This window comes from Culex quinquefasciatus, chromosome 2 (assembly GCF_015732765.1).
Source record: "Culex quinquefasciatus strain JHB chromosome 2, VPISU_Cqui_1.0_pri_paternal, whole genome shotgun sequence".
Classification (NCBI taxonomy): domain Eukaryota; kingdom Metazoa; phylum Arthropoda; class Insecta; order Diptera; family Culicidae; genus Culex; species Culex quinquefasciatus.
This window is the reverse complement of record NC_051862.1, coordinates 134227383-134236023: the sequence shown is the minus strand read 5'-3', so window position 1 is coordinate 134236023 and position 8641 is coordinate 134227383. Positions and strand designations below refer to the sequence as shown.

The window sequence follows — 8641 nt, the reverse complement described above, 5'->3', positions numbered from 1 at the left end:
AACATAAAAGGTCAAGTATCAGCCCAAATCGTGCATTCAACTTTTTCATCAAATTATGATTTCTGGTGCTTTTTGTGTAAATTATTTTCTAACGGTGCTCTGTTAGGTGAATTCATCATAATAAACAAAACAAACATTATTTTGTTTGATTTTGATTCGTAAACAACAACAGAACAATCGGCCTGATGATACTAATGATTTTAATGACTACAAGGAAGTAGAAGACAACGAAGAAGAAGCCCAAACAGATTCAGACCGATTTCACCGATTTCAGTGCTGAAATTGTAGTGATTTTACAGATTTTCTTAGAAAAAGTCGGAAATAACATTTTAAAAGGGCTGTATCTCGAGAACTACATCAGCAAACCTTCTGGAACTTTGCCCAGAGATACTTGAGAGTCATATGAAGCAAAATTCATCATTATCTCGAAATGCATATTCTTTGAAATGCCGAAATTGTATAGATTGTTTTGGTTTTCTTATTGAAAATCGGATGTAAAATCTTAAAAGGGCTGTATCTCGAAAACTACATCAGCGAATGTTTTCATTTTTTGCTCAGAGGTGCGTTATGGTGTAAGGAATCGATAGACACCAAAATTTCGGATTGCATATTTTTTTTCATAATAACGGTATTTTGAGCACCGTGACGTTCTACAATCCATAAATCACCCCGCATAATCTCACCGTCGTCGTTAGCTGGAAAATTCACTAATACAAAGTGACATCACCAAAAACGGAGCAAAATTGACTGCTTCACCGAGATTACGCTCTCCTTTCGCCAGGGTTGAAAACCCATGTTTCTTCTCACGTGGGGGCTCTCCAAATTGGCGGGGATCAGAACTCGAGAGCGGAAAAATCAATCCCTTTTTTTGTTAGCTTCGATTAAAGCCGTTGCATGGCGACTCCGTACTAAATCAACGAGGCTAGCCAGTAACAGAACAAGCAGAAACAAAAAATCGAAGGAAAAAGTTGGAAAAACAATTAATCATTTCCCGGTTTGGGTGGTGGAGCAGGAAAAAAAATGAAGTTTTCTTCAACCCTTAAATTTTGGACGGTGCGTATGGCATGTGTCAGTTTTGTGTTTTATAGAGAATTTGTATCCCTCTGAAGCAAATTTTTGGGCTAAAAAGAAACAAAAGTTTCGTAGACCAATTATTTCATTTTATAAATTCTTGAATTCTTGAATCATTGAATTTAAAATTTCAAGGAATTATTTAGGATTTGAGTTTTTTTGTTTGTTTCTAGTTTCTCCACTAATAAAATGAGTTGTCTTCTTTGAAAAATTATGTTATATTTTAGATTTTTTTTTGTTTCCATTTAGGCATTTATAATGAAATGGTTGGAAAAAAGCATTAAAATCGATTTAATTTTCTATTATCTGATTAAATATACTTCCTAACAGAAACTATTTTTTAGAAAAATTCTATCTTCCTAACTTACTAAAACCATACGTTCTCTGCTAAGGCTGATCATCGCCGTCGGCCTTGAAGTCTGTGCTCGAAGAGACTGAACATCTTTCCCCAATTGTCGGCTTCCCAAGTTTGGGGCAATAAATTCCCATCACTTTCTATCAGCGTCAAAATCTTGGGCCGGATTTTGCTTTCCTCCACACACTCACACACAAGTCGTGTGGCGTGCTCATCGTCCTTTTTCTACCGACCCCACCTCCCCCCATATCAGACCAAGCCCGCCAGATGGGATCTTGTCGACATGCTTGTAGTCCTTTCGGATCTTCACTCCACGTATGCTCGTGAAAGGGGAGGGAGGGGGCGCCTAGATCTCAGTTCAAAAGTGTGGCATCATCGTTATTATTCTCTTTTTTGGAAGAGTTTTTTCTATTATTTGTGCACATGAAAAAAAAAATGAAATAAAAAAACATTTACTAAATAATTACACATGACCAATAAAAATAAATATTTGAAAAATTCAAAAATCAAGTAAATTTTGATTTTATCCACATTTCTTGGAAAATTTCGCACTGTGCATATGTGAAGATTGTGGGGGGTTGGGGACATCATCCACCAATCACAGAGAGAAAAAAAAAGTTAGGGAATGGTAAGCTTGGGAAAACGAGATAACGCTCATCATCAAATCCACTGCTGGTGCTGCTGCTGGCCATGTATTACAAGATAATAATCAATCAAGCCGGAGGCAGAAAGTGTTGGGGGGGAACGAGGGATAGAAGAAGTCATGCCACAGCCAGAAGCGGAAGTGGTCACAGCCGAAGATTTGTGTGTCCGGACAGGGGTTGAATTTGGGATGGGGGTTCACAGAGGATGAAATGATGAATGTATTGAGCAATTGATTTTAATGAAAATGGTTTGTGAATAACATGAAGTGGAGTCAGTTTAAAACTTCATTTATTCTTAAATATTCTTGAAAAAATAAATGCTCAAAAATCTTAGAGACTAAAACAGGAACAAAAACCAAAATTAAAATGAGTTGTATGATGAAATTATTAGGTACCATCAGTGGGGGTGATTATGGGTCCAAAAAAGAAACAAGTCCCGTAATTTCTCATTCTTTCTAACAAAAACAATTTAAATAACATCGTTATTCTTTTAACAGAGAATTGTTCTTAGATAGTTTACTAACATTTTACCAAAATATCAACATCAAAACCTATCCAACGATAGTTCGCATGGAAGATTCGGACAATATTCTATCACAATATCTGAGATCCGATCTGAGAAAACTTCAGTGCTAATAACTTTTGATAGGGGTCTCAGATCTATAGTTTTTTTTTTGGCTCGTTGGAAAGGTCTTTTTAATATCTTTCTGAAAATGTATAACAAGACGTGTTTTCTTACAAAACCACCCTTTCACAATCTTCTGAAATGTAGTCAAGATAGTTTTTTAGAATAACTTTTGAAGTAATTATCTAAACTTGCTGATTTTAAATAGAGACTCATGGGACACCAAAACGGATCGAATTAGACCAACATGGTCAAAATCCTGAGAAATAAAAAAATTGGTCAAAATCCGTAAAGTCAATCCGGAGATAATGAATTGACAATTTTTTGTCCACTCACCTATACACATCATTTGCTCAGAACATGATTCCGAGTCGATATGTATTCGTGAAAGTGGGTCTAGGTGGTCAAATTACGAAGTTCATTTTTCGAGTGATTTTATAACATTTCCTCAGTAAGGTGAGGAAGGCAAAACAAGTCATCCAACAGTGATCCTTGTTGGAGGGAACCGTATTGGCATGCTACAATGTTTGATTTAGAGATTTTCAAACATTTAGGTACTTTTTCCAACAAAAATATTTAAAAGTTGATTTTTCGAGAGGTCATTTTCAGCCAAAAACGTACTTCAGCATTAGACAAACGAGAACGAGAACGAAATTTTTTCAGCTAAGTTATCTTAAGATGTCCCCTACACAACCCTTTTAACGGAATTTAAGTTCATTGAGAAGAACCTTTAGAAATGGTAAAATACGTAAATCCCCAAACCCAATTTTACCCTCACTGACGGTACAGTTTCACTACTTTTTTTTAACGGTGCATATCAACCAGGGCTTTTAGCCTCAAGATTTTTGTTAAAACATTATACAATTAAAAAAAGGTGCAGTGGTAATCCTACAGGCATAACCATCATGACGAAGAACTTCGGACACAAAAGTAAATGAAATTTTTATAGTTTTTAATATTTGCGTTTCTTGGCCACAAAGTCAATCACGAAAGAGTTATTTCGTAAGATCTATTTATTTTTGCTCAAAGATGGTCTCATGGTATTTTGACGTTGGATAACGTTTGAAACTTTCAAACGCTTCTTCAGCTAATCGTAATGGTAACATTTTCGGGCCAGTTGATATGAAATCATTTCATCAATTCTCTGATAAACTTTCGGCATTGAACAATTTTTAAGAAATATTTTGCAAGCAATAAAATTTATTTTAAAGAGTCATTCTGAACCATGTGTTAAAGACACAACACACAAACCCTAGAGTTTGATACCCATATTGCCCCACCTCTTATGGTTCAGCAAATGTCCCCCTATCAAAACATCCGCGGGGCCTCCGGCCACTCCGGATTGTGGCCACTATTAGGTTTTACGCCGACTCGATTTTTAGGTTAGAAATTTGACAGTTCGGCTGCACTGTTTACATTTTTTGCACGTGTGTCTAAGTAAAAATGTGTGTGGGTGTGCGCTCGTGACGTCATGCTGTAAAACCTAATTGCCGAAATGTCAAATTTCATGTCCAGTATCAAAATCCATAAAGTATGATACCCATCTTGCCCCAACTCTTATGGTTCGGCAAATTTCCTCCATCGGAACATCCGCGGGGCCTCCGGCCACTCCGGGTTGTGGCCACTACTGCCGAAATGTCAAATTTCATGTCCAGTATCAAAATACATAAATTTTGATACCCATCTTGTCCCAATTCTTATGGTTCGGCAAATGTCCCCTTATCGGAACATCCGCGGGGCCTCCGGCCACTCCGGGTTGTGGCCACTACTGCCGAAATGTAAAATTTCATGTCCAGTATCAAAATCCATATACTTTGATACTCATCTTGCCCCAACTCTTATGGTTCGGCAAATGTTCCCCTATCGGAACATCCGTGGGGCCTCCGGCCACTCCGGATTGTGGCCACTATTGCCGAAATGTCAAATTTCATGTCCAGTATCAAAATCCATAAACTTTGATACCCATCTTGTCCCAATTCATATGGTTCGGCAAATGTCCCCCCATCGGAACATCCGTGGGGCCTCCGGCCACTCCGGGTTGTGGCCACTACTGCCGAAATGTAAAATTTCATGTCCAGTATCAAAATCCATAAAGTTTGATACCCATCTTTCCCCAACTCTTATGGTTCGGCAAATATTCCCCTATCGGAACATCCGCGGGGCCTCCGGCCACTCCAGGTGGTGGCCATTACTGCCAAAATGTCAAATTTCATTTCCAGTATCAAAATCCCTAATGTTTGATACCCATATTGCCCCAACTCTTATGGTTCCGCCAATGTCCATTTATCGGAACATCCCCGGGGCCTCCGGCCACTCCAGGTGGTGGGCACTACTGCCAAAATGTCAAATTTCATGTCCAGTATCACAAGCCCTAAAGTTTGATACCCATATTGCCCCAACTCTTATGGTTCCCCAAATGTCCTCTTATCGGAACATCCCCGGGGCCTCCGGCCACTCCAGGTGGTGGCCACTACTGCCGAAATGTCAAATTTGTCAAAGAAAGAGCAGCTTTCTGTGTAGCTGTGGATTCCGTCACCCCTCGCGTCCTTCCTTGGTTCCGTCCCGCAAAATCTCCATGGCAACACGATGCACGGAATCTGGCCGCTTCCTCAACCGGGCGCCGGGCGAGAGTAGCTTCCTCGAGCTGTGAAATCCGTCACCGGTTTGGGGGAGCGGGGTGAAGGCAGCTCGCCGAGCTGTGAAATTCCTCACCCCGCACGTCCTTCCTTAGTTCCGTCCCGCAAAATCTCCATGGCAACGTCGTCCGATCGTGGATTCCTCGTGGCTGGTTTCCTCCTCGGTCCCGCATCAGCAGCAGCAGGAGCTCCTTCCAGGTCGGCGTCCAAAATTGATTTGCCTTGATTTTGGATCGGCACCTCCTTTTATATCAAATCTTTTTGGCGTTTGGCGAAGCAGCAGCACAAAAGGAATAAATCGCCAAATTGTGTCAAGGCCAAACGCACACTCAAAAAAATCCACACGTTGAAGTTACGTGAAAAACTATGTGGTTTTTTTCCACTAGACTTTTCACGTAACTTCTACAAGGTGGCCCTAGTAGAAACGGAATTTGCTGGGCCAGATCATTTCACATTGATTCTACGTGTCTCACACGTAAATGCTAAATGTATAAGCTGGTGAACTCTGAATGAATGTTTTAGTAATCGTTATCAGAATCTTCTAGTACTAATGAGGTTAAGAGCTTTTTTCTGCTGTTAAAAATGAAAAATAATGTAATGCAGTTTTTAATTTCAAATCAATGTTTTATTGAATTCTTCTTTTATTAATATTTAATAAATATTTCAAATTCACGATTTCACGATGCTCCGTGTCGAAGTTGAGCCACCAGTTTGAACCGAAGTTGACCGTAACGTGATTGGTCCGGTGGGGTCAGCGGCTGAACTGACCGCTGGTCTGACTGGTCATGGTGCTCATTCTGGCCGAAATGTCATGCCTCTCGTCGGTAACACGCAGAAGACTTTTTGTTCATCAGTCCCAACAATAGTCCCGCTGCTATTGTTGTGTTCAATGATCCTCGGCACCTCGGTGATGTCTTTGATTATGACCTCCCGACGAATCTGCGAATGGTCGAGTCTCTTGGCCACGTGCAGAATCACAACCGGAAGCCTGACCTTCTGGGGACGACCGACGGACCGACAACCGCAATGCATTTGGCGTAGACGATTGGATGCCCAAGAACTCCGTGCAATTTTTGGTGGGTTTAAGCACCACGGTAACATCGGCCGCTAAGGTTAGAACTGGCCAGAAATCCGGTGGCCGCCGGGAAAGAAAATTCTTGTTTCCAGGAGTCACATTCTGCAAAAAAAAATAAAAATAATTATAAACTATAACTAAAATAAATCAAACTTAACTTACCGTCTGTTCAATTTTAAATTAAATTTCTCGAGCATCACTTCAGCAGCAAACTTCACCGTTCGCCATCAATTTTCATACTAAAATAATCACGTAGAAATTCGACAGAATGGCGCACTCGAGTCTCGTTGAAGTTACATTTCAAATCACATAAAAGCTACATGAAAGAACCTAGTGGAAAAATACCATAAGGCTTTTCACGTAACATCAACGTGAAAACATTTTTTTGCCAGTACACGTTCACATTATTTTTACGTGCGTCACGTAAAACGAGCCTAGCGAGGGGAAAATCGGGGTTACGTGATTTTTTAGGTAGCATCAACGTGTGGATTATTTTGAGTGCAGGCAAGGCTTTTGCGGCGGAGTCAAGAAAGAGAGTGTGCGCGTGTGTGTGTTGTGTGCGTGCTTGCTTGCTGTGTGGAAGCAGTTTTATTAATTTAAACTCAGTTTTTAAGTGCTTCAACTAAATTTCATGACCATTAATGAGGTATTGTAAGAATGCGTGAAATCTCCCCTTTCGTTTGGTGGGTACCACTTTTACGTGTGTTGAACAGGAGCTGAGATATTAATGTTACAAATCTTGCAGTCGCGTTTAATTTTTCGTTACATTTCGCTCCGCGAAATTTTGGGTTGCTACCCTGTATAGAGCCCTAAGACGAAGTTCTTCGTCAAAAACTAAGTGATCTAAATATATTATCTTGGATTTATTCCCCAAATTAAATGTCTACAAAATAAGTTACAACAAATTTCTTTTACTTTAACCCTTTCAAGCCTGAATTTAGAAAAAAATATTTTTTTAGTCAATGATGGGAAAATGATTCTTATGACCATACGAAAATTATAGGCTAGTTTTGGAAATTTTGATATTTGGGTCATATATGACCCATCAGGCTCGAAAGGGTTAAATCAGATTGTTGCATTATTTTGTCCTTAACCTTACTGAGGAAAATCTATAAAATCACTCGAAAATGAACTTCTAAATTGATCTCCTTGAATCATCTTCACGTATACATATCTTATCAGGATCGAAATCTGAGCAAATTTCTGTGTGTGTGGCGGGATGCTGATTCAAAAATTGTCACTCGATTATATCAATTTAATTTGTATTGTACATAATTTCACGTCAAACCAGCAAGATCCAGATATTTCGAATTTTACGGATATTTTTAAACTGTGATTTTTGTGAAAATCGTTAATAACGTCATCCTTCAAGACCACCCTATTTCGTAAAGGATCAACCTAATCACCAAAAAAAAAAAAAAAAATTTTTATTATTTTAACCACGGAACTCCCGTACCAAATTAAGGCCGAATCAAATCACTTTAGATATGGATCCTGCTCAGGGATGGGATAAAAAATATATATTTTTCGCTTGCGAACTTTCTTCACCCGCGAAAGAAAGAGAAGACGAAACACGCAATAGAAAATTGTTCTCGAACTTTTCGAAAAAAAAAAAACAAGCCACTTAAATCCATTTATTTCGTTTTGTTTTCAAACATTTTTCATCTGATAGGTAATTTTTGGACGTGTGTTATTACACCTGCAAGTATATTAGTAGTGAAATTGATGTTCCGCCGAATAATCCCGATGATGATTTTTTCACTTTCCTTTTACCGATTGTTCATGCGCGGGAGAGGAGAGCAAAGTTTTCTTATATTTTTTTCTCTTGATGAGCGTCAAAAGGTTTTCTTTTGATGAAGATTCTTCCACCGCTGATCCTGCTGGATTATCGAGGAATCGCTGAAAGCTTCTCAAGACGTTTTCATATGTCACTTACTGTAATCAGAGCCTTGTCAGAAGTGAAAAAGCAATGCATGATATTTTTGTATTTTTTTTATTTTGTTAGAGAAGGTAATATAGTTTTTGAAAAACGTACCATGACATTTGAACACTTTGTTCGTGGTTCCCAATTTCATGAACGCTTGTTCATGATTTTGGGAACTCTTTTTTCTCCGTTTTACTACAAAAAGCATTTCCTTCTGACCACGATTCCCTGTGCTTTGCCAATATGTGGTCACAATGGCCAAACCACACTGTTATGCTCTTAAATAGCAAGATCAAAGTTAGAACCGTGGC

The 8641-nt window shown here is 39.0% G+C and overlaps 1 protein-coding gene across 1 annotated transcript in view; it reads left to right on the top strand.

Annotated features, from left to right (window-relative positions):
* LOC6033736 (chaoptin) overlaps nucleotides 1–8641 on the top strand; it is a 304909-nt gene that overhangs the window by 55259 nt on the left and 241009 nt on the right. The gene's annotated exons all lie outside the window — the stretch shown is intronic.